Source organism: Dreissena polymorpha, chromosome 5 (genome assembly GCF_020536995.1).
Source record: "Dreissena polymorpha isolate Duluth1 chromosome 5, UMN_Dpol_1.0, whole genome shotgun sequence".
Classification (NCBI taxonomy): Eukaryota; Metazoa; Mollusca; class Bivalvia; order Myida; family Dreissenidae; genus Dreissena; species Dreissena polymorpha.
In genome coordinates, this window is record NC_068359.1 from 23,733,017 (window position 1) to 23,760,018 (window position 27,002).

Sequence of the window (27,002 nt, forward strand, 5' to 3'; positions counted from 1 at the left end):
TCTCATTTTTTTACTAATGCACTTTAAAAAGCCGCAATCTATGAACAAGTATCTTTAATAGTGATAACGTTTGTTTATTTCACACGATTGGTTCGTTACATTAGCGTCCTTTGGTCGTCAAAGTTTCACGAAGATGTATTTTCATTTAGCATGTCTTTACTTACTCCTATTAATTGCATTGATTGAATAATTTGAAAAAAATATATAAAAAACGGGAAAAATGAACCTTAGCTGGGATTTCAACTCTCGACCTGTAGAAGCGAAAGTTACCACACGAAATAAAGTTTGTTTTTGTTTGATATCGACTAATGCTTATCAATAGACAAACAAATATTTTTAACATGTCTTTGAATAAAATACAAACATCTTTTTCTTAAATTTATGTCATTTTTTGCAACTGTAATTGTGAACTGTGATTAAGTCCCTTTAGTTCTCAGAATGCATTGGTGCATACGTGTCCTGAAGTTCGGATCCAGACACAAGCGTTCTCCATTTGATTACTCATTTTTTGCAGCATCGTCTGGATAATGCGATTGCAGAATGGTATAGACCTTTTTTTGCTCTCATTGCGTATTGCACGATTTTCAAGGTGAGACGAACGCGTCGCGATTACCTTTACCCACATTTCTCGTGAATTCAGCGCAAAGCATGTTTTTCATTACAAATGAGATTATGTTTTCGTAATATTCTTCGCGGGTTGCTAACTTGACAGGATCTTACAAGATGTGGAACTACATCTGATGTTGAAATATTGCACAAGTAAGAACGAGCGACGCTTAATATAAATCAATATTGTGCTTTTTCGTTCTGTAATAATAATATTATTATAAATACAAGTTAAAATAAGAAGATCTATATTACCTGTGTAACTAATTGTAGGGTTAAAGTAGCTAGCTCCTTGCATTAATACGTAGATTGTGGCATTAATTTTACGTAAGCAACAACAAAATGTTAATGCTTATCGTTAGTGTACACGAATTATACAATAAGCACGCCAACGATTTATACTGTGTAAGAATGACCGAAGTTCTATAAATTAAATACATTTGACCGGGTGTCATTTATAAACCTTGACCTTATTTTAAAGGTCAACCCAAGCATGTCACATGATGCGGATAATGTCATGATGATTCAGGCAGCCGATTTCGCCAGGAACAGACGGAGTGATGACGTCAGACGCAGAAGCACACGATTTCCGGTCGAATGCATGAGTCAGCAAATTCAGACAGACGAGGTCTGTGTAAAATAAAGTGCAAATATGTTTATATTATTTTGATTACATTTGAAGTCATGGGTTTATGGAGACACTCTCCAGTCGGTTCCTTGAAATAACCGGTACTTAGTGTGTTTGAAAAGATCCATCTTGAACGTTCGCCGTGTGGGGGTCGAACCTCTGACCACCTGATCGCAAGGCACACGTCATATCAACTACACTAGTATGGTCTGTTTTGTAAAATTATGTTATAAACAATACGTTATAAGGTCAGTCAGGGTGGCATAAACCTTGGCCTCTTCTGAACTCTTGGTAAAGGCTCGGTCACACTCAACTGTTTTGTGCTGCTCTCGATGATACAAAGTTCTCAATCAAATTCTTTAGTATATCAAAAGTCCGGGTATCCGATGATTTGTAATTATCTACTGACACTGTTCATTCTTTTTGTACCTTGCCCATGCCTTGTTCGTTAAGTCTTATTTTCATACCGATATGATTTTTAGTAATGCGTCCAAGCTGGACCGAATAACGATGTGTCATTCCAAAAAATATAGGTTCGTCCTGTAAAATTCAAGACCCCATATCTGTATACGTATAGGCCCATGTAGTCATGTTTTGTACACCTTTATCATGAACAGTGTAAACATATGATTGAAACATTATTGTTGGTTTTTGTTTAGATTTTGTCGATGCCTCGTGTGGTCGGTATGATCTAACTGTAACATGGGCATACGTTGTTTCTTTCTTTATCCCGTCGACCATTTAATAATCACTTTAAACTTAGTTATGTTCACCGTGTGAAAACGGCACAGTTAATGCAAAACTTAGTAGATTTTAACAGGAAAGTAGGTCCAGTAAAATTTGAAATTTTACAGGACACCAAATATTTTTACAGGACCAAACTCTCCAATTGCATTATAAAACACCAGTATGAATTATTAGGTTGTAAATGATAAATGAAGCTGTATTTTCAAAGTGATGTTTTTCTTTGTTATTATATGACATTGCTTAACTGTATTGAAAGTCATTCCTGTAATACCAGTTTAATGTTTACACGTTTATTCATTTTATAAACTCGATATACCATATTTTACTATGCCAAATTGAAAGTAAAATGCCATACATGAAGTGATTATTAATTGCTTTTATTCATAATTAGTTCTAATTTTATGTGGAGAAATGCCTTAATAGCCGAAAATATCGTTTCCTAAGTCAATAAAAAGCAGCTGCAATGCTAAGTTTTGATATTTTGATTCTTACGTTTTATCAAATGTATTATATTTTACCACGAGTATAATTATCTCAACAATGACAGCCAAACTGAAAGTAATTACTTGAAAAGTGCGCATGTCAGATGACAAATCAAAACTTTGGACCTTAAAAGTAATCAGCAAATTCTGTTAAACGCAGGTCTACGATTGTACGACACGGAATTGTTTGATGATGCTTACGTAAATGTTACAACTTATTGAACTATTATGAGTGTACACAACCTTTTATAAAATTATGTAATAATCATGTTAATTCTTTTACCGGGAAATCAGGATATGTCTGTTGGTCCAGCCATGTTTGGGCGAAATTGACGGCGTGTAGGGTGTAATAAGTCACAGCTAGCTCAAAGTTCAAGGTCAAACAATTTAACATAATAAATCAAATATTGATCGGGATGAAGCTTGATAGTGCCCTTTAAAATAACTTTACTCAAAACTTCACCATGTTGGGACAGTATGTTATTGGTAGAACCATTGTTTCTTCGCAAAAGTCACTGTCACAGTGAGACTTCAAAGGTTACATACGGACATAAAACAATGCATCCATTTGATTACCAAGTGTTGCGCTCAAAGTCAGTGTCTCTAGCTAAAATGTCAAGGTCATACTTACAGGCAATTGCTCAAAATGAGGCAACTTGTGCAGACTGTAGCTTCACCATTCAAGCGGTAAAACTAAAATTACATGCCTCGCATGTTCAACCTGTTGATCGGAATGGCTGTATCCATGGCTGCATTAAAAATCAATGTTACCCTATCATTTTAAACAAGAGATGTTTGTTAAATATGTATGCCCCCAATTAGTAAATGAAAGACTTATCCCATTTTATCTTTATCAAATACCTTTTTTAAAGTGATATGATGGGCATTTTTCGCTGTTGAATTGAGCTGAAAAGAATTAACAGGTCAAAAGAGTTAGTTAAAATGTGGTTACTGACCAACTATCTGCAACTCATCTTGCTACCAGTTGTTTTAAAAATATATATATTATATTTGATATTTTACATGACTGGTGAGTCCTCTAAGCCGAAATGATCCGTAAAACAAAATAGTGTCTTTGTGTCGTATGAACGAATCTGTACTAAAGCTACATTTAGATTCACATCGTAAATCGAATCATTTCTGTCGTCAGTTGTCAAAACGAAAGTACGGTTGATATTCAAATGCATTATTTTTCTCTTTCCGGGATATTGTTTTAGTATATTGATGCTGCATTAACAAATATAAGTTTATATGAAGTGAAAACACCAAAAATAAACAACGGTAGCGATAGACACCTATAAACTGTTAGATGCCCATAATATCACTTTAAAACAATGTATAAATAGCATTTGGAACTTTAGTCTTAATTTATAGACTAGCAGATTGTCTTAATAAGAACATTCTTAATTACCATTCATCTGACAGAAATAGATATGTGATCATGCTGCGAGTTTTTTGACAGTATAAATATCTTTCATACTACCATTCCATAAGTGGTTTTTAGTTTTCCAAAGCACATGCTTGTAGAACATCGATAGCATGGACTGTGTTAAAAACATTCTTGTTAATGTGATCTGTGTTTAAAACTACACATGTATCTCGCCTTAAGCTTCACTGTCTAACATGTTTAATATTAATAGAATTCCATAACAAGGGCTGTTTGTAAAACATGCATGCCCCCCATATGGGCTCTCCGTTGTAGTGACAGCCATTGTGTGAATATGTTTTTTTGTCACTGTGACCTTGACCTTTGACCTAGTGACCTGAAAATCAATAGGGGTCATCTGCCATGATCAATGTACCTATGAAGTTTCATGATCCTAGCCATAAGCGTTCTTGAGTTATCATCCAGAAACCATTTTACTATTTCAATCACCTTGACCTTGACCTTTGACCTAGTGACCAGAAAATCAATAGGGGTCATCGGCGAGTCATGATCAATCTACCTATCAAGTTTCATGATCCTAGGAATAAGCGTTTTTCAGTTATCATCCGGAAACCATTTTACTATTTCGGGTCACCGTGAACTTGACCTTTGACCTAGTGATCCAAAATCGATAGGGGTCATCTGCGAGTCATGATCAATATACCTATGAAGTTTCATCATCCTAGGCATAAGCGTTCTTGAGTTATCATAGGGAAACCATTTTACTATTTCGGGTCACCATGACCTTGACCTTTGACCTCAAAATCAATAGGGGTCATCTGCGAGTCATGATCAATGTACCTATGAAGTTTCATGATCCTAGCCATTAGCGTTCTTGAGTTATTTCGGGTCACTGTGACCTTGATCTTTGACCTAGTGACCTGAAAATCAGTAGGGGTCAACTGCGAGTCATGATCAATCTACCTATCAAGTTTCATGATCCTAGGCCTAAGCGTTCTTGAGTTATCATCCAGAAACCATTTTACTATTTCGGGTCACCATGACCTTGACCTTTGACCTAGTGACCTCAAAATCAATAGGGGTCATCTGCAAGTCATGATCAATGTACCTATGAAGTTTCATGATCCTAGCCCCAAGCGTTCTTGAGTTATCATCCGGAAACCACCTGGTGGACGGACCGACCGACAGACAGACCGACCGACAGACCAACATGTGCAAAGCAATATACCCTTCGAAGGGGGGCATAAAAATAACTATTTGTTGAAAATGTCTTAACAAATTGGATGTTGATTAAATGTTGTCCTGAATATTGTCGACCCTTCCATTAACAACTTTTATACATATTAAGAAAAGGCAAAAAAAAAACACAACTAAAACTGCAAATCCGCAATAATTATTTTTAATAAAGAAACAACATGTATAATAGCAGAACACATAATAAAAAAATGTGTTATGAAGAACAAATGTATATTACAACTTCTCACATAAAAAAAGATGACATAAAGACAAATCATAGCAGTCTCTGAGCACATATAATACTTCAGAGGAATAATGTGGTTAGCAGAGACATAATATGCAACTAAAAATAGCTCAATGATCTCTATGAACACATGGCAGAAATGATTAAGCAATTGCAAAATACTTGTAATGTATTACATGTAATAATTTGTGAATACTATTGCATTTTTACATTATAAATACTGTACTGTTTCCATGGGAACACAATTGATCTCAAACCTGAATCAATTATGACACATAAAAATACAAACAAGGGCTGTTTGTAAAACATGCATGCCCCCCATATGGGCTCTCAGTTGTAGTGACAGCCATTTTGTAAATATGTTTTTTGTCACTGTGACCTTGACCTTTGACCTAGTGACCTGAAAATCAATGGGGGTCATCTGCGAGTCATGATCAATGTACCTATGAATTTTCATGATCCTAGCCATAAGCTTTCTTGAGTTATCATCGGGAAACCATTTTGCTATTTCAGGTCACTGTGACCTTGACCTTTGACCTAAAAAATCAATAGGGGTCATCTGCGAGTCATGATCAATCTACCTATAAAGTTTCATGATCCTAGGCATAAGCGTTCTTGAATTATCATCCGGAAACCATTTTACTATTTCGGGTCACAGTAACCTTGACCTTTGACCTAGTGACCTCAAAATCAATAGGGGTCATCTGCTAGTCATGATTAATGTACCTATGAAGTTTCATGATTCTAGGCCTAAGCATTCTTGAGTTATCATCCGGAAACCACCTGGTGGACAGACCGACCAACCGACAGACCGACCGACATGTGCAAAGCAATATACCCCCTCTTCTTCGAAGGGGGGCATAAATATTAACATAACCAAAGCAATTTTTACAACAAAAACTTACAAATTATATGTAAAATATTACATATGAGCCACATATGAGCCACAGCAATAGTCTGACATCCAATTACTTGATTAACAGAATTGCATAATAATATGATACAATTATGGAGAAACATGCCTTTGATCACGTACTCTCACAGACACAGACTATATTTCCAGAATCCCTATTTATTAAATGAGTAACAAGATACTTATGAACCCACTTTAGACTAATGGGTAAATTGGGTATAATCTTCAAATACATTTCATGTATCAAGACTGTTCCCCTGACAATTTATATGCCCAATTAAGCTTTTTCTGCATTATTATGCATTAAAGAATTCCTTGTTTGCTCCATACAAATTCTGTGTAATACAGTGCTAACATTAAGTGTGTGTATGTTCGGTAACATGGACATGCATTTATACTTGTCATCTTATTCATGAAAAACACAAGTACATTTTTTTACTTATCACAAAAATTCATAAAGAACATTAAGTGCACTATTCAAGATCACAAAGAAAATCATTTCATTTAAATAACAATACACGCATTGGTGGACAATTAAAACATCACATTACAGGTAAATTGTCTTCATTTGATTTTCAAAAACAACATATTGAATGATGATAAATACATTTCATACAAATGTACTGAATTCCTTCAAAACAGATTACATGGAATTTATCTAATATCTGCTTTTTATTTAGATTGAATATTTCAACATAACGAAATTATTTTGTTGACAACATATTAAATGATTTAACTACAAAATTCATACACAATATAAATGGTGGTTATTAAATTTAATTAAAAAAAATCAAAATAAGGTGTTTTTTGAATTTCTTTAACAAAAACACACAAAATGGTTTCTATTTCATTAAATTCTATTAAATTGTCATTATATTTTATGATCAGCAAACAAATTGTGAAATATTTGGTGGTCAATTGATTATTTATTGAGCTATGCTCAGGGAAATCTGGGCTTGATGTATGTGCCTTAAGTTTTGTGCCTAATTAGCCTGAGCAGTGTATATGGGCTCCTCTTGGAGACACATAACGGACATGCATTATACCCTGTCTTCCCAGAACAAAGCTACATTTATCAATAAAGTACCAATTTATAAGCAAAGTTGTTTTTTTCAGGTGTCTTCCCATGACCTGTCCAGGTTGCAGCTCAGATTGTGGACTATTGCCATCATCTCTGTACTGTTCATGAAAATTACATGTGAACTTGCTCTTTTACGGATCACACAAACTCTAGAGACCTTTATTATGATATTAATTTTGTTGCAATTAGCTAAACTAATGTGTGTGACTGTCTATATAGTTGTTAATCTTTGGTGTTTAGTGCCACTGCAAAACTCTTATCCACAAACCAATAAGATTTTGCACAACAGTAACATTCTTTTATTATCTGCTTTATTTTTTGCTAACTCTATATTTACTGATTTTCTTATCATTGCACATTCAACTGTGAAAAAATAAAAGTTCTATTTTCCATCTTATAATAATAATTGTTCTCCTCTGTATATTGAAGGGACTTGTTCCCAGTTTTTTTATTTTCGATAAATGTTGGTTCCACTGAGTTTGGACTCGGGTAATCTGGCTCTCGGCGTATGAAAGCAATCCACCTAGTGGCTCAAATATTAACAAAAACAACAGAAAAGCACCATAAGTTACATCATTCTGCTCTTGCAATACGTCAGTAATAATCATTTTGAAATTTCATGACACAATTATTATGACAATAATGATGCATGTGTGTATGCCTTAAATTTTAACTTTCACCCTAGAGCACTTTTATTTTATCTTCTAATCCGTGTCAAAATGATGCTTTTCTTATTCAAATACATTTTGAAAGGGGCATGGGACCCTTAATTTTGTGAATTTTTCAAGTTTGACGAACTAGCCCACAGTATATGTTTTTAACATTGAGTATAAGCTCACTTAGTGAAATCAGAAAAGTCCATCTCTAAATGCCAAGCTAATGTGAACGTCAAACAGACCATACAAATGTGCAATCTCATGCCAAGGGAGGGAAAAATGCCACCTCACGATAAATCAGAGAGTAGCAGCAGTGTTTTGTCTATTGCAAAGGTATTGGAATCCCCAGTTCTATGTTACAGGGCATGATGGATCTTGGAGAGGTGATCTATGCCTATTTGTCCTCCCGCCCCAGAATGGATGGGTCCAGAGTGAGGGAAATCAAGTGTATGCCTGGGGACCTAGAGAAGTGTTGGCCACCATTGGATTGGCGCAAACTTACAGCTGACCAAAGGCTGCTGGCCCTGGAATATGAGGCCATTTCTTTGAAAAAGTTAGGAAAGATAGGGGATAGATGCCCATTTGTCCTCCGACAAAAAGAAATTGGTCCAGAGTGAGTGAAATCAAGTTTATGTTTGGGACCTAGAGATGTGTTGGTCACAATTGGATTGGCCAACACTGCCAACCAAAAGTTGCTGGCCCGTGAATATTCGGCCATGTTCTTAGAAAACTGGGGAAAATACGGGCCCTGACATCCACAAGAAGACAACTTCCAGATAAATACATGTTCTTCAAGTTGAATGGGGAGGCTAAACCTCAAGATGAGGGGAAGTGTCTGAAAATGTTGAATGAAGATTTTCCCATATATTCTGACCTATCTAAACCAGTCTACAGCCTAAACCAGGTCTACCATACTTGTTCGGACCATCAAGACTTATCATCTTAATTGCACCTTTAGGATAACTGTGTCCTACCTCTATTTCTCAAGCAATTGTTTATATTTTTTTATTTTTCTCAATTCAGAAGATTGACATACTAGTGTTGGATCCACAGGTCCTTGCTTTAGGCCATAATTATTACAGGGCAGTTTTGGCAAGGAGGTGCCAAAGAATTGAGGATGTCCGCAAGCGGAACCGCCATTAGACGTTGTGGAGGTGGGGACGTCTGGGAGCAGGGGTTAGGAGAGTGATACCAAGTTGCTGTGTCCTGAAGATCCGAGCACAGTACCCCTCTCCTACAGGACAGTATGTTGGATTGAAAGAAAGATTGATAAAAAGACTGAGCGATGGACAAATTCTGGAAAATATATTAAAACAAATGTAAAAAACAATTTAAGGTTACATGTCCAGTATGCTCCAAATATCATTATGAAGAAAAGATGCTGGCAAGAGTTTTAAGCTATAAGCAAACTATACTCAATATGTTGCAACAAATACAGGAAACAAGGAATAATAATGTCTGGCTTATTTTCGAAACGATTACAAGGAATGATTGCATGAGAGAGTGCTAAGCAATCAATACGCTGTGGAAAACATGTTTCAAACAATAAATAATTAATTTCATGTTTCATCTCCAGTGCATTACAAAAACTATGAGTAGCAAAAATTATATGCTACATAATGTATACGCATCGGAAAAATACTTGAAGAAACCAAAAATATTGGGTCCTGCATGTTCAAGTTATGATTATAAAGAAAAGTTGCAAAAAAAAGCTACATGGAATATGCATACATTGGTAAACATTCCGAAGGAATTACAGTATACTATTGTAAAGGTGGTCAAGGACACTTATTAAAATTGATACTATTGTATGTTATTACATCTAATCAAATATAAAAGAGCAATAAATCCCCATCTGGTTTAAGCAGGCATTTTTCTGGAGCTGATGTAACATATTTCTGCAAAATCAGAGCCTACATAAGATGTCAAAAATACTGAAGGGGGGCACACATAAGATGTCACCACAATAAATCGGACATGGTTAAAGGAAAAAATTGAAACATGGATGTCTTGTTGATTTAATATTTTGCATTTAAATAATTCTGTAAGATGCATATGTGGATTATTTCTTCCGTTCATAGAGATCTATTGATTACATGAAAAAAACATAGAAAGGCTAATAAGAATCAGGTTTATAGGCTACTATCAGTTGAACATTTTCTTAACATTTCTAATACAAATGTAGGATGACATCCCTAAACATTTGGGACATAATGACCCCTGGGAAGGAGGAATTCCACAAATCATTACCAATGCTGTGGTATAAAAACTACAAGAAACAGCAAATTGGTTGAATTGATATTGATATCCCCAAAAGAAACAGAAATATGGATGGACAATGCCAACTCTATATCTCTTTTTCTTTTGCCAGGAATAATATTTTAGGATTCATATATCACACAAATTCAACATTTGATTATGAGGAAAAGTTGCTAGAAAGAGTGATCAGCAATGAAATAACTTTGAAAAATATGTTGAAACAATTTATTATTTTATGTCCTGCATATTCCAATTATGATTATGAGGAAAGATTGCTTGAGAGAAATCTGAGCAATCAATAAACTGGAAAATATGCTGCAACAAGTACAGTTTAAAGTTTAATGTCCAGTGTATTCAATATGATTACACATATAAGGAACACAGCATACTATTGAAATACCAGCGTCCATGCTGATTAGAAGTGCTGGTCGTTATAGTGGACTTTCTATTGGAATATCAAATAATATACTAAACTGGAGGACTGCATGCTGAATTGTGATTCTAAGATAAAATCACAGCAACCACCCAATTGGTTTTATGCAAATATAAAATAAGATGACCGATAACATTTTGCAACCACCCTTCTGTGGCATAAAACTACAAGAAACAAGAACATTTGTAAAATTGATATCCCCCTACAAATATAAATTGTGTGACAGACACACAGAAGGACAACTCCAACTCTATATCCCTCTGCTTTTGGCCAGTGATGATAAACGATTCATATATAACACTTATTCAACATATGATTTTGGGGAAAAGATGCTAGAAAGAGTCATCAGGAATGAAATAACTTTGAAAAATATGTTGAAACAATTTATTATTTTATGTCCTGCATATTCCAATTATGATTATGAGGAAAGATTGCTTGAGAGAAATCTGGGCAATCAATAAACTGGAAAATATGCTGCAACAAGTACAGTTTAAAGCTTAATGTCCAGTGTATTCAATATGATTACACATATAAAGAACACAGCATACTATTGAAATACCAGCGTCCGTGCTGATACAAAGTGCTGGTCGTTATAATAAGTGGACTTTCAATTGAAATATCAAATAATATACCGAACTGGAGGACTGCAATTGTGATTCGAAGATTACAGCATCCACACGATAACATGATATTGCGCCATAGAAGGCCTGGGAGGATGCTGTCTCAGCACTTAGGGGAAACCAGACCCCTCAGATCGCGTACTATGATGACGTCAGTGAAGACGATTCAATAAAAGATTTGATTTCATACAATGACTTTGTGAAAGAGTTTGAGTCTGTGATTGAGGAATTTTACTTGAGCAAGTTTGAAGAAACCGAACCTAGTGAAGAAAACAAGAATGATATGGAAGCAAATGATAGTGATATGATGACTGACGCTGCAGGTGATACGTTAACTAGATAATGATAGTGTCGAAATGGGCGTGGCAGGATATTCTGGTGTTAATTCAGAGGATGACGTTGATAACGATAACGTTGAAAGTGAATTCGACGTTGATAATGATAACGTCAAAAGTTAATCCAAGAGTAACGTCAACAGCAGTTCTGACCAAGAAATAGAAACTAGTGATAATGATAGCGCAGAGGTTTAGGAAACTGTCGACGACGTTGCCATGTTGACAGTAATGACGTTAGCAACGTTGATGAACAAGACACGCATAGCGTCAACTCTGATTATGTCCTAGAGGATAACGTTGCCGAGAATACTATAAGTGACATTGAAAGTGAAATCAACGTTAATATGAATGATAACGCTGACCATGACAATGAACAAGAAAGCATTGACGACGCTGCCGGCAATGTGGACTATATTGATATCTCTAGCGATTATAGCGAATGTGTTGACGGGAATAATATAAGTGATGGTGAGAGTGAGCTCGGCGCGAATATGAATAACATCAAGGACATTGCCGAGAATAATACATGTGACGTCAAAAGTACAATCGACTTGAATTTTAATAACGACGTCGGCAACGGCAGTGAACATTAAGAAAGCGTTGATGACGCTGCCAGCAATGTAGACTATATTGTCATTTCAGGCGACAATAGCAGAGATAAATCTGACATTGTGTATTATTGTTGAACCAGATGCGAGGGAAGTCGCAAGAAATACATCTAATATAAAACTAAGGTTTGGAATTTCGCAGTCTCGAAAAGTGTTTGCATTGGTGACAGACAGGAATATGTTCTGCGAGTAAATGCGCACTATGACTACTATGAACAAGAAAACTGAACTAAAATAAAAACAAAATTGTGTGCGTAAATAAAGTGCTCAAATAATATTTGGAACCAATATGGAATTTACGTAATGTTGTAACGTGAACGTTATGAACAGTTATATGTGTTAAGAAACCAAGTATTAGTTAATGTTCACAAAACATTAAAAAATAACTACATATAAAGTAATATGACAACTGTCTACTTGTAATACTATATTTGAAATAATTATGACATGTACTTGTATAAAGTAATACAAACTTAGAATCAAATAAGTTGAAAAGTTTGATTTATTATTATACTAGCAGAATCATAATATGTATCGTTGATTATTCAGTTAAATAATTAACATTAAATCGTTCTATTACTTGTATATAGGGTCCAAATGTTACATTTTAAGGTAATGAGATGTACATCTTATTTTAAGCTATAACCATTATTATTTTAGTTTATATAATCAGTATTATTTTTAGTCTGTAAACTTTGTTTGGCAGGATAGTCGTGAATAGCGAATACGTTCGTTTGTTTACTTGCTGACGGAGCATAAGCTCCGTCAGAAACCCCGCAGCTGTCATGCTAATCTCAATATTCTTGATTTTCACGATTTTGACGTTTCCTTTGTTTCAAACTCACATATAGCAAGTTTTTAATAAGTCTTGATATGTTCTGATTCAGTTAAGTTTAAAAGTTCATACAAGTGTGATGCTAAAATACTAAAATAAAATAAATGTGAAATTATGAACGTTCAATAAAATTAAAATGTTTGAATTTAATTGGGACTATTAAAAGGTGGAAATTAATAGAATTTTTCATTTGTGTTTGAAAATGGATTTAAACTAAAGTAAAATCCAATGTGGCAGGGAAACTTGTGATACTCTACAGTCCGCCGTTAAAACAATTTAACTAAACAATAAATTGTTCGCCACAGAAGGGAGGCGTGTGTTGCTGTAAGAGCAAGCAAAAATAAAAAATCCTCTCTGACACTATATTTCATGTAAATTGAAATTTTACAAGAAAACATCAGTTTTTCTATATGTTATTCTGTGCATACGCTCATTTTTTTATGGGAAATACAATGGACGGCTTTCTACTGTTAAAGTTATTTTCATCTCTCGTAGGAAATATGGTTCCTGTGATAGGGGCATACACAATACAAGTAGCAAAGGTGTCTTATGTGTGAATCATTTCTAATGAGAGGCACCGCACCAGTGCTATAAAGAGTGCTTAGAAATGAGCATGTTTGGAAAATATTCTACAATCAATACTCCTGGAAGCCTGCCGCACATAGTGCCTGGAGTGGTGATGTTCATGGACCAGTCCTGATTGTACACCTGGTCACAATAAGAATAGATACATGTGACGATAAGGTGCTTCTGAAAAAATTACCAAAATTAAGTTTGACAGATCATCATAGATTTGTGGTAGAGGATGTACACTGAAATCTATGTCAAGTGAATGTGTAAGTAGTTTTTTGGGGCCGGTACAGCAGAACGTGAGAAAATAGGAAGTAGAAAAACAAAGGGATTATGGCATGCAAATTGATTTTCTCTTTTTCTCTCCTTTTGCCATTTAATTGATTCTTGGAGAATACCTAATTAAAGTCTAACAAACACTCCAAATAATGAGTGCTTAGAAATGAACATGTTTGCAATATATTCTACAATCGACAGTCACGTGAAAGACGTCGCAGCAGCGGAAGTAGGGCGATGCAAGCTACACGCAGCCTGCCGCATAGTGGTGCTGTTTGTGCACCTGATTGTACACCTGGTCACAATAAGCATAGATCCATGTGATGATAAGGTGCTTCAGAAAAAATTACCAAACGTAAAGTTTGACAGATCAACATAGACATGTGATTGAGAATGGACACTGTCATATATGTCAAGTGAATGTGTAAGTAGATTTCTGTGGCTGGTACAGCAGGACGTGAAAAAAAAGGAAGTAGGAAAACAAGGGGATGATGGCATGCAAATTGGTTTCTCTTTTTCCCTCCTTTTGCCATTAAATTTATTCTTGGAGAATACCTTATTCAAATCTAACAAACACTCGAAAAAAAGAATGCATGGTAATGAGAATGTTTGAAAAATATTCTACAATCAATACTCCTGGCAGCCTGCCGCTCACAGAGTACCCGGAGTTGTGCTGTTCGGGCACCTGATTGTACACCTTATCACAATAAGCATTGATCCATGTGACCATAAGGTGCTTCAGAAAAAATTACCAAAGGTAACAATCAGTACTCCTGGAAGCTTGCCACACATAGTGCCTGGAGTGGTGCTGTTTGCGCACCTGATTGTGCACCTGGTCACAATAAGCATAGATCCATGTGACCATAAGGTGCTTCAGGAAAAAATACCAAAGGTAACAATTAATACTCCTGGCAGCCTGCCGTTCACATAGTGCCTGGAGTGGTGCTGTTTTTGCACCTGATTCTACACCTTGTCACAATAAGCATAGATACATGTGATGATAAGGTGCTTCTGAAAAAATTACCAAATGTAAAATTTGACAGATCAACATAGACATGTGATTGAGAGTGGACACTGTAATACATGTCAAGTGATTGTGTAAGTAGTTTTTTGGGGCCGGTACAGCAGGACGTGAGAAAATAGGAAGAAGAAAAAAAAAGGATTATGGCATGCAAATTGATTTTCTCTTTTTCTCTCCTTTTGCCATTTAATTGATTCTTGGAGAATACCTAATTCAAGTCTAACAAACACTCCAAATTCCCGTCTGTAGATCTGCCATAGTTATTAGCACTTTTCTATGGAATTCCATAGAAAATATTATGGAATTCTACGGAAATCGATGGAAATCCATGGAATTTGATGGAATTCCATCCACTTGCCAATTTTCCATCTGAATCTGTTATGGAATTCCACGGAATCTCGACTAAAATTCCATGCATTTCCACGGAATGTATGGAAAACACCATGGAAAGTTGGACTTAGCCATTTTTTTCAACGGAAATCGTTATGGAAAATAACTTATACATTTTCTTGGATGGAAATCAATGGAAAATAACTTAGAAAATTTTTGCTGGTTGTCTGAAATGTATTTGTAGTTTTATACATATATGAATTTATTTGCATCATGTATTATGTATTTAAAAGAAAATGCAATAAAGATAATTATAAATTTGTTCTAGAAATTGGAACAGTTCTGGAACTGTTCCATATTTGTGTTCTAAAACGTATGTTCTGGAATTGTTCCAAAACAGTTTTTTTAGAATAAATCCAGAACATTTGTGGAAAATGGCTTAGGACTGAAACTGTTCCAATAATTTCAAAAACCTTTTTAGAACATTTCAAGGACAAATTATGGTCAAGAAATTTCTAAAAATGTTTTAAAATGTAGTTCTAGAACACATCTAGAACGCTTTAAGAACCAGTAAGTTCTACAAAAGTTCTAATGGGGAATAAGAACACATATAGAACACCTTACACTTACAAATAGCCAAATAGACTTCATAGTAGCGACAGCAGCAGCAGCAGTAGAAGTAGTTGTTGTAGATGTAGTAGCTGTATTAGTAGTAGTAGTTGTTGTTGTTGTAGAAGGTGTTGTTGTTGTAGTAATTGATGTAGTAGCAGTAGTGTTTTTTATATCAGTAGAGGTTGTGGTGGTAGAAGTAGTAGTAGAAGTAGTAGCATTAACAGTTTCTGTAGCAATAGACTAGTAGCAATAGAAGTAGCAGTAGCAGCAGTTGTTGCAATAGTAGCAGTTGTTGCTGCTGTTGCTGCTGTTGTTGTTGCTGCTGTTGTTGTTGCTGCTGTTGCTGTTGTTGTTGCTGCTGTTATTGTTGCTGTTGTTGTTGGTGGTGGTGTTGTTGATGCTGTAGTAATTAAAGTAGTAGTTCTGCAGAAGTAGGAGTAGTTGTTACTTTCAAAGCAATTTCTACAAGTTTAAATTCCTTAACCCTGTCCAAGTGGTATACACACTGTTTTTTCTCAATATCAAACTCAGCCAGTCCAGGTTGTCAAATAACAATCTATCTGATAACCCCAGCATGTGCTTTGCATCAGATGTTGGGTATGTTTGCTGCAAATCTATTGGTTATAAGATATAACAGCCTTTTCTAATTGGCTGAATTCAAATACAGAAAGTTTACCTGTTAGATTAAAACATGAAACATGGTGGACAATGTACTGGTTTAACTTGTTAAAATAAAGTTAAAGAAATTTAACAAACAGAAGAGTTCATGAGTTTTTCCATTAAAAACACTTTCTTAAAATACTTATGTATTTATATCATTTGGAAAGTGACATGAAATATTGCTAAAGAGTGATGCATACAGTGTTTTAGCAGTCTGTCTAGGAATAGAACAACAACTGAAGGTTTGTGATTTTTATTATGTCTAAATATTCCTTTACATTTAATCTTCTTATGACATTATTGTAGAACTTTTTATGTGATATTTGAGGTTTGAGTATGGCAAATATTAGTTTAAAAGCAGCTGTCACCCAAATTTTCATCAAATTTTCACTTAGTGGAGTTTGCAGGTTGAAAAAGGAAGTAATAAGACCTATGTGGAGAAATTAATAATGTTGAATGTAGTATCGGAATTTTATCATGCAAGGTTATGGAACTGAGGCTAAGGAAGTTTTGTACTGTGCATGGTGATGCTCATTAATGGTGTTAATGTTTATTATTATCCCCCGCCATAGGCAGAGGGATATTGTTTTGGCGTTGTCTGTCCGTCCTTCCATCCTTCCGTCTGTCCGTCTTTCCATCTGTCCGTAGCAATATCCTGGAAGTGCTTTGGCTGATTTCATTGAAACCTGGTCGAGTATATATATGGATAAGAGGATGATGCACGCCAAATGGAATTGTACACCATCTGTTAAAAACGGGGTTATGGCCTTTTGTATCTTTAAAAAATGCTTGTTTGAGTGTCAAATATAATACTTATGTGTCCAGAAGCATATTGGCGGGGGATATCAATTCAACGTATTTGCTTGTAAATAAAAAATTAAACCAATGGAATTGGTTTTTAGGTATCTGAGTGTGCATTTTCATACCAATAGAATTACACATCATTTTAATTATAGCAATAATAAATTTGTACTAATCATACCAACAAATTAAGTTATGCTTAGTGCTTTGCGATGTATTCACTTCGTTTTTAGTTCTCTTTCTAAAGACCATTTAACAACTTAATATTTAAAACAATTCATGAATTACGTTCCCTATAAATTTTCATTATGTGCTTTAATTACCATTGACCAGTTGATGGAAGATACTGCAGAGTTTGGCAGGGAAATAATCCAACAGCAAAGCGGCTCTTTAAGCGCATTTACCTAGAGGACTTACAGAGCCACAAGATTTATTCATGGTAAATATTGTCATGCCCTGGGCTAGATAAGTTATTTAATGTGAACCACCTGAAAGTATTTTGTCTTTTTGGAATTCAATATATTGGTCTAAGTCAGTTACACTTTTCTGGATCCTGGGATAACTTTAAAAGTTCTAAGTATTTTTTCATGAAACTTGAAACATGAACAGATGACAATAAGGACATTTTGCACGTAATTTCATGTTGTTTATAATGCAATAATTCTGGTTGCTATGGCAACAAATATATTTAACAAACTTAAAATAGTGAAGTTTAACAGGTAGAGGACCATATTGCTTTGCAATCTCTTGTTATAGTTTGAATGTAAATAACTCTTTGCTTTAGACATTTTTATGATTTTTTATTCTGTAGAGCACATGTGAGCAGTATACAATGTACCTCATACCAAAAAGGACCCGGAGGCAGTGACTGGTGTTCAATATTCTCAGAAGAAAAGGAAAATGGCAGTGGAAGACTTGGACAAACATTTTTAAAAACTAGCCTCTGTGTTAAGCCTGGCAGTCTGTGGCTGGTGACATGTTTTATTTTGGTTACTTCTTGTATAAAAAAAGACCAGTTATTTATTTTGTGAATTGTATTTTGTGTTTGTTTTTTGTCTTAATTTATTTGTTTGTTTTTTTAATTTAGGAATTTGAAACTTGGATAATTGAATAAAGTCCGTGTTCAACAGTACTGAGCATAGTATAATAAATAACAAATTTACAACAGTTGTTAATTTGTTATGTATTATTATTAATTATGCTCAGTACTTGAATACTGGCTGTCTGCATGGGAATTTGTTTTCTAGAAAGTTGGTTTCAGACTTAAATATTTGAAGTTAACCTTTCGGAACTTTTCTAGAATTGTACTGGAACACATCAACTAGAACTGAACTTCTGTTATCATACTGAAAGTGTTCTAGAATTAATAAGGAACAGTTGTTGAACGTTAAAACTTATGAGAAAAAACTCTAGAACAATTGTGCGTGATGTGTGTGTGCATGTAATTGTGGGTGTTTATGAACATATGTGAGAAAGGAAGTATACTTGTCATAAGAGAAATGTAAAATTCTACTTCTATGTTTTATATTGTGCCTTTTATAAGTTTTTCTTTTCTCACCTGTATATGCGGGCATGTTTATGGATGTGTTTTTTAATGTGTGCATGCATGCCTGTGGTTAAGAGAGTTGGTACTTTATGAAAATGTAAAACCACTCATTTTTGAATATGCACTGTGACTGCATGTGTGTGGTTAATGATTGATGCCAGATCTTGTCTTGTTTAACTTCTATGATGAAACCTTTAGTTACATTCACATTTGTTTTTCAAAATCGATAAAATGCCTTTGATCTATAATCTGTTTTTTTCTATTTTATTCCAGCTTTTTATTAAATTCCATAGCTTTTCACGGAATTCCATATAATTCTATGGAATTCCACGGCATTCTATGGAATTCCACGGCATTCTATGGAATTCCACGGCATTCTATGGAATTCCACGGCGTTCTATGGAATTCCACAGCATTCTATGGAATTCCACGGCATTCTATGGAATTCCACGGCATTCTATGGAATTCCACGGCATTCTATGGATTTCCACGGCATTATATGAAATGCCACGGAATTCTATGGAATTCCACGGAATTTTATGGAATTCCATCCCATATCAAGTCCCTCTTCTGTTTTTTTTTCACTTTTCCATTGATTGCATGGAATCGGATGGAAAGTTAGTGCCAATACTCCACGGAATTCCATCTAACCATTTCCATAGATTTCCATATGATTCCACGGCAGATCTACAGACGGGTAAAGAGTGCTTACAAATGAGCATGTTTGCAATATATTCTACAATCGACAGTCACGTGAAAGACGTCACAGCGGCAGAAGTAGGGCGATGCAAGCAACACGCAGCCTGCCGCAAAGTGGTGCTGTTTGTGCACCTGGTCACAATAAGCATAGATCCATGTGATGATAAGGTGCTTCAGAAAAAATTACCAAACATAAAGTTTGACAGATCAACATAGACATGTGATTGAGAATGGACACTGTCATATATGTCAAGTGAATGTGTAGTTGGATTTCTGTGGCTGGTGCAGCAGGACGTGAAAAAAAAGGAAGTAGGAAAACAAGGGGATGATGGCATGCAAATTGGTTTCTCTTTTTCCCTCCTTTTGTCATTAAATTTATTCTTGGAGAATACCTTATTCAAATCTAACAAACACTCCAAATAAAGAATGCTTGGTAATGAGCATGTTTGAAATATATTCTACAATCAATACTCCTGGCAGCCTGCCGCTCACAGAGTACCCGGAGTTGTGCTGTTTGGGCACCTGATTGTACACCTTATCACAATAAGCATTGATCCATGTGACCATAAGGTGCTTCAGAAAAAATTACCAAAGGTAACAATCAGTACTCCTGGAAGTTTGCCACACAAAGTGCCTGGAGTGGTGCTGTTTGCGCACCTGGTCACAATAAGCATAGATCCATGTGACCATAAGGTGCTTCAGAAAAAAATACCAAAGGTAACAATCAATACTCCTGGCAGCCTGCCGTTCACATAGTGCCTGGAGTGGTGCTGTTTTTGCGCCTGATTCTACACCTTGTCACAATAAGCATAGATACATGTGACGATAAGGTGCTTCTGAAAAAATTACCAAATGTAAAGTTTGACAGATCAACATAGACATGTGATCGAGAATGGACACTGTAATATATGTCAAGTGATTGTGTAAGTAGTTTTTTCGGGCCGGTACAGCAGGACGTGAGAAAATAGGAAGTAGGAAAACAAAGGGATTATGGCATGCAAATTGATTTTCTCTTTTTCTCTCCTTTTGCCATTAAATTGATTCTTGGAGAATACCTAATTAAAGTCTAACAAACTCTCCAAATAAAGAGTGCTTAGAAATGAACATGTTTGCAATATATTCTACAATCGACAGTCACGTAAAAGAAGTCGCAGCGGCGGAAGTAGGGCAATGCAAGCTACACGCAGCCTGCCGCATAGTGGTGCTGTTTGTGCACCTGATTGTACACCTGGTCACAATAAGCAAGATCCATGTGATGATAAGGTGCTTCAGAAAAAATAACCAAACGTAAAGTTTGACAGATCAACATAGACATGTGATTGAGAATGGACACTGTCATATATGTCAAGTGAATGTGTAAGTAGATTTCTGTGGCTGGTACAGCAGGACGTGAAAAAAAAGGAAGTAGGAAAACAAGGGGATGATGGTATTCAAATTGGTTTCTCTTTTTCCCTCCTTTTGCCATTAAATTTATTCTTGGAGAATACCTTATTCAAATCTAACAAACACTCCAAATAAAGAATGCTTGGTCATGAGCACGTTTGAAAAATATTCTACAATCAATACTCCTGGCAGCCTGCTGCTCACAGAGTACCCGGAGTTGTGCTGTTTGGGCACCTGATTGTACACCTTATCACAATAAGCATTGATCCATGTGACCATAAGGTGCTTCAGAAAAAATTACCAAAGGTAACAATCAGTACTCCTGGAAGCTTGCCACACATAGTGCCTGGAGTGGTGTTGTTTGCGCACCTGATTGTGCACCTGGTCACAATAAGCATAGATCCATGTGACCATAAGGTGCTTCAGAAAAAAATACCAAAGGTAACAATCAATACTCCTGGCAGCCTGCCGTTCACATAGTGCCTGGAGTGGTGCTGTTTTTGCACCTGATTCTACACCTTGTCACAATAAGCATAGATACATGTGACGATAAGGTGCTTCTGAAAAAATTACCAAATGTAAAGTTTGACAGATCAACATAGACATGTGAGCGAGAATGGACACTGTAATATATGTCAAGAGATTGTGTAAGTAGTTTTTTGGGGCCAGTACAGCAGGACGTGAAAAAGAGGAAGTAGGAAAACAAGGGGATTATGGCATGCAAATTGGTTTTCTCCTTTTCTCTCCTTTTGCCTTTGAATTGATTCTTGGAAAGTACCTAATTCAAGTCTAACAAACACTCCAAATAAAGAGTGCTTAGAAATGAACATGTTTGCAAGATATTCTACAATCCACAGTCACGTGAGAGACGTCGCAGTGGCGGAAGTAGGGCGATGCAAGCTACACGCAGCCTGCCGCATAGTGGTACTGTTTGTGCACCTGATTGTACACCTGGTCACAATAAGCATAGATCCATGTGATGATAAGGTGCTTCAGAAAAAATTACCAAACGTAAAGTTTGACAGATCAACATAGACATGTGATTGAGAATGGACACTGTCATATATGTCAAGTGAATGTGTAAGTAGATTTCTGTTGCTGGTACAGCAGGACGTGAAATAAAAGGAAGTAGGAAAACAAGGGGATGATGGCATGCAAATTGGTTTCTCTTTTTCTCTCCTTTTGCCATTAAATTTATTCTTGGAGAATACCTTATTCAAATCAAACAAACACTCCAAATAAAGAATGCTTGGTAAAGAGCATGTTTGAAAAATATTCTACAATCAATACTCCTGGCAGCCTGCCGCTCACAGAGTACCCGGAGTTGTGCTGTTTGGGCACCTGATTGTACACCTTATCACAATAAGCATTGATTCATGTGACCATAAGGTGCTTCAGAAAAAATTACCAAAGGTAACAATCAGTACTCCTGGAAGCTTGCCACACATAGTGCCTGGAGTGGTGCTGTTTGCGCACCTGATTGTGCACCTGGTCACAATAAGCATAGATCCATGTGACCATAAGGTGCTTCAGAAAAAAATACCAAAGGAAACAATCAATACTCCTGGCAGCCTGCCGTTTACATAGTGCCTGGAGTGGTGCTGTTTTTGCACCTGATTCTACACCTTGTCACAATAAGCATAGATACATGTGACGATAAGGTGCTTCTTAAAAAATTACCAAATGTAAAGTTTGACAGATCAACATAGACATGTGATCGAGAATGGACACTGTAATATATGTCAAGTGATTGTGTAAGTATTTTTTGGGGGCCGGTACAGCAGGATGTGAGAAAATAGGTAGTAGGAAAACAAAGGGATTATGGCATGCAAATTGATTTTCTCTTTTTCTCTCCTTTTGCCATTTAATTGATTCTTGGAGAATACCCAATTAAAGTCTAACAAACACTCCAAAAAAAGAGTGCTTAGAAATGAACATGTTTGCAATATATTCTACAATCGACAGTCACGTGAAAGATGTCGCAGCGGCGGAAGTAGGGCGATGCAAGCTACACGCAGCCTGCCGCATAGTGGTGCTGTTTTTGCACCTGATTCTACACCGTGTCACAATAAACATAGATACATGTGATGATAAGGTGCTTCAGAAAAAAATTACCAAAGGTAAAGTTTGACAGATCAACATAGATATGTGGTAGAGGATTGACACTGGAATAATTATGTCAATGAATGTGTAAGTAGTTTTCTGGGGTTGGTACAGAAGGACATGAAAAAAGAGGAAGTAGTAAAACAAGGGGATGATGGCATGCAAATTGGTTTTCTCTTTTTCCCTCCTTTTGCCATTAAATTTATTCTTGGAGAATACCTTTTTCAAATCTAACAAACACTCCAAATAGAGTATGCTTAGTTATGAGCATGTTTGGAAAATATTCTACAATCAATACTCCTGGCAGGCTGCCGCTCACACCGTTCCTGGATTGGTGCGTTTTGAGCACCTGATTGTTCATCTTGTTACAATCAGCATAAATCCATGTGATGATAAGGTGCTTCAGAAAAATTACCAAACGTTAAGCTCGACAGATCAACGTAGATATGTGGTTGAGAATGGACACTGCAATATATGTCAAGTGAATGTGTAAGTAGTTGCAATATTTTTTCTTTTGCCTCACAGTCATAAGTATGAATTTCTCAGGCTGAGAATTTTGTTTTCAAGGTTCATTGTCTGATGTATTCTAAAAGTGGGTATTAGAACAAATGTTAAAATGAGGGTAAGTCCCTTGAAAAAGTAATTAGAAAACTAGAGCTTTGTCACAGACGTGACAAATACCCCCACATGCAGCATTGAAACAGAATATTTTGTTTTCACATAAAACAGCAGACACCATGCTCAATGTTTAAAACGCACTAAGTGACCCTGTGGCCTAGTTTTTGACCTGGCATGGCCCATGTTCGAATTTTACCTACACATCATCTAGATACAACTTCTGACCAAGTGTGGTGAAGCTCGGATAAAAACTACTTGATTTAGAGAGCGGACACCATGCTGAATCTTTTAAACGCACTAAGTGACCCCATGACCTAGTTTTTGACCATGCAGAAGATGACCAATATTCAAACTTGACCTAGACATCATCTAGATACAACATCTGACCAAGTTTGGTGAAGATCGGATGAAAACAACTTGAATTAGAGCGCGGACACTTAATACGGACCGACAGACAGACAGACCAACCGACAAGCTCACTCCTATATACCCTCTAAACTTCGTTTGTGGGGGTATAATAACATGCCAAGGAAAAAACGTTTATAAAAAAATTACATAATGTTAAGGTGGACAGGAAAATAAACCATCAATGGTCACATCAACAGCATCAGTTCTGACATCATTAAGTGCTGAAAACAAAACACATTTAACGTGTATATTAACATTTTGTAGTTTATATTTTGATTTTTGTGTAGTTACCGGTAAATACATGGCTATTGGTTCGTTAATCTTTTTGAATTGACTGTATCAAGTTAAATTATTTTTACAGACAAGTGTACCGACTTAGCTTGCCCAATGTTCTGGTTGTAGGTCCTTTTACCTGCCAGGTACCGGGATGCAGTACAGAAATATTTCTTACTTTAAGGAAGTATCAAGAATATTGGATATGGTTACGGGTGGCTATTCGGCGCCGCTTTAATTGTCTACAATGCCCTTATTTTTCATACAATTTGTCTACGGCTAGATGGCATGGTTGGACACGGGGTCCCATCCACGTCTGTAATTCCATAAAGGTAATTAATGCCTGGTACAGATCCCAAGGAGGTTCGAAGCGGTCAATAATTTTCTAACAGATACGAGATACTCGTTGAGTCAGATGTGTCAACAGGAGTGACTCCAGAGAAAAACAGAGGTGATTGTAAGCCACTTCAATACTAATTAAAACAATACATGTATGTCTGAATGTTAAATAATTGTTAACACGCTTTTCATAACAAATCACCATAATCAAAACAGAACTTGTTTAAAAAAAGAAGGTATTTTCATTTTAAAGCATCATCTATCACAAAGCAAATACTATCATATACTGTGTTTTATTATCATGCAGGCAAGAAATCGATGAAGAAACAAAATGATGAACAGGATGAATTGTAAGAGCTGGAAAGCAAGCGAATAACCAGCAAGGTTCGAGCTTGGGAGGCAAAGCAGCTTTATTATAAAAATAAAATGGTCAAAGAAAACGAATTACATGAACTAAACAAAACACTTCTCTTGAAGCAAATAGAAAATTGTTATTAATTTGATATGTACACAACACTTATCAACTTTACACTAATTTCAATACTTGATGAACACACAATTTATCAACTTTACATTAATTGTTAGTATCTATGTACGCACAATTTATCAACTTTACAACTATTTGCAAATATCTACAAATGATTACTGTAAAGAAATTTATTTTCTGTGATAACTTTGTTATATCTTGACAATTTTTTTTTTTTATTCAATTTTCCTTGTTATGTTTTTTTTGTTTTTTATACAAAGCAATATGTATTATTTTTTGTTAAGTTTCCATGCATATCTCTATTTCAATATCATGAAAATATAAATCAAACTAGTCATATGTTCTCATTGTCATAGTCATATCATTTATTATAGCTCATCCAAGCCAAAGGTTTTTTTTCGAAGAAGAGGGGGCATACAGCTCTATACATTTCGGTCGGTTCAAGTGATGGAATTTAAGCTGATAATGATCTACTGTGGAAGTCTTTGTCCGTCGTTGTGCATCGTCCGTCAACATTTTTACTGCAACAACATCAACCCCCTAAACTGCTACGCCAATCTATTCAAAACTCTGGTTACTATGGCAACTGAAAGTTTTCCTTATGTGAATATAGAAAAAACTTCATAAATCTAATATGAAACCGCAAGGCCTATAGCTCAGATATTTGGCATGAAAGATTTTTACTTTGGAAACGATACCGCCAAAAAACCTCTTCGTCCGACAGGACTTCAAGCGGATTCAACCTATCTTGAAAATCTCGCTCTGACTGATGGAGAGAGAGGGATGGATGGATTGATTTACTATATGCTGTCCTTATGGGGCTTACACAAAACAAGAATCAAACACATCTTATGTCTGGCGTATTCCAAACTGGATCGCAATGACAACAATTGCTAGAGAGTGCTCATGAACAAGCTGTGGAAAAACAAGTAGCAAAAAATATTAAAAAAAACATTCAAAGGTTTCATGTTTAGTGTATTACAAAAATAACAAGAGCTTGTCACAGTAGTGCCGAATCCCCGCCGAAATGTGTTTCCTTGTATGACAACATTTGTTTTAGAGAGTAGAATAATATTTGTAAAAACAAATAAAGGGAGATAATTCATTATGCTCCGGACAAAAATTTACTTTAAAATTATATAAAAGGGGATATAATTAAAAAAACTAAGGTAGATAGAGTTGTGGTTCTTGGTCACTGCACTTCTCCTAGTTGCCATCTGTTTATATTTCAAGTTTCAAGTAAACACCTTTAGTATATTTAGAGTTATGCTTTGGACAAAAATTTACTTTAAAGTTATATAAAAAGGGAGATAACTAAAAAAAACTAAGGTAGGTAGAGTTATGGTTCTTGGTCACTGCACTTCTCCTAGTTGCCATCTGTTTATATTCTAAGTTTCAAGTAAATCCCTTTAGTAGATTTAGAGTTATGCTCCGGACAAAAATTTACTTTAAATTAATATAAAAGGGGAGATAATTCAAAAACTAAGGTAGATAGAGTTATGGTTCTTAGTCACTGCACTTTTCCTAGTTGCCATCTGTTTATATTTTAAGTTTCAAGTAAATCCCTTCAGTAGATTTAGAGTTATGCTTCGGACAAAAATTTACTTTAAAATTATATAAAAGGGGAGATATTAAAAAACTAAGGTAGATAGAGTTGTGGTTCTTGGTCACTGCACTTCTCCTAGTTGCCATCTGTTTATATTTCAAGTTTAAAGTAAATCCATTGCATAGATTTGGAGTAATGCTCCGGACAAAGTTTTGGCCGGATGGACAGACAAACAGGACCAATTACTATATCCCCCCCCC

The 27,002-nt window shown here is 35.7% G+C and overlaps 2 long non-coding RNA genes across 3 annotated transcripts; one reads left to right on the forward strand and one right to left on the reverse strand.

Moving 5' to 3' along the window:
* The first annotated feature begins 622 nt into the window (after positions 1-622).
* On the forward strand, positions 623-7,684 carry LOC127881587 (uncharacterized). The gene is made up of 3 exons (XR_008050164.1): positions 623-759; positions 1,088-1,234; positions 7,360-7,684. It is a non-coding gene; the product is annotated as an uncharacterized LOC127881587 (long non-coding RNA).
* LOC127881586 (uncharacterized) lies at positions 5,234-27,002 on the reverse strand. Of its 2 annotated transcripts, none has more exons than XR_008050162.1 (2): positions 21,073-27,002; positions 5,234-14,471 (listed from the first exon to the last, which is right to left on the reverse strand). It is a non-coding gene; the product is annotated as an uncharacterized LOC127881586 (long non-coding RNA). The 2 variants fall into 2 exon arrangements; XR_008050161.1 differs by having other exon boundaries at positions 19,978-27,002.